Below are 1,033 nucleotides of genomic sequence, written 5' to 3' on the forward strand. Positions count from 1 at the left end.
ACTGTTATGCAATCAGGCACCCAATCTCCGTCATTATTTTGATGAAATCAAAATTTCATTCTTCCTTTGGTCTGCGTGTGCAAACTTGTGTTTCCGTCAAGATTATCGTTATGTCATACCCCAACCCTCTCTCTCGCTCATACACTCACACACACATATACGTACTTTCTCCCTATTACTGAAGGTTTGCGTTCAATTATTTATATGCGCTCAATATTTGCAATAGTCCCTCTGATCATGTCAGAGAGAGAGAGAGAGAGAGAGAGAGAGAGAGAGAGAGAGAGAGAGAGAGAGAGACATGACTCCTCTGATTACAGTCTTAGATTCCATTAAAAGTTAGCAAATTTAAAATATATAAAAATGGGAGAACCATTCGAAGACATTTCTTCTTTGGAGGGTTGATAAGGGTTGCTTGTCTTTCCCCTTTATGCTCAGTTCAAAATTTGTCTTTAAACTGACAGCGTTATGTATGGGAAGAGGATCCCATTGAAAGAATATCAGGTAATCAAAAGAGAAGAGGGAGAAATATACTTTGACAAAGAAAAGAGGAGCAACTCCACTTGTTAAGTGTTTATAAGTTACTTCTAAAGAAAAGTTCTTAGACTCTTTTGTGACAATACTGGAACGCTTTCCCTTCAGAATAAAAAAGAAAAGATTAAACGCTTTTCTCTGGTGTTTAAGGAGCAAGAATGTAGTAGCTCACTATTTTTCTCCTTTCTTTTTTGCCTCAAATGGCCAATAATTCTTGCCTTTCCTTTAGTCAAAAGTCATATGCTAATCTATGGAATCCTGTTTGTGGTTTCCACAGTGGTTGACTGCCAGGACCGGACTCAAACGTCGTGCTGGGAATTCGACATTTTCTGCCTCAACAGATAAAAGGACCTTTTAAAAATGAAAGAATATCCATATTTCCTGGAAGCTTCACTGATCTTGAATATCAGATGTTATAGATAGCTATAAGTAGGATGGATGAATTTGTGTTGGAACTGGAAATACAGGCCAGGAGATAGTAACTCATCTTTATCGTGGGGCA

This window comes from Palaemon carinicauda, chromosome 5, assembly GCF_036898095.1.
Source record: "Palaemon carinicauda isolate YSFRI2023 chromosome 5, ASM3689809v2, whole genome shotgun sequence".
NCBI classification, from domain to species: domain Eukaryota; kingdom Metazoa; phylum Arthropoda; class Malacostraca; order Decapoda; family Palaemonidae; genus Palaemon; species Palaemon carinicauda.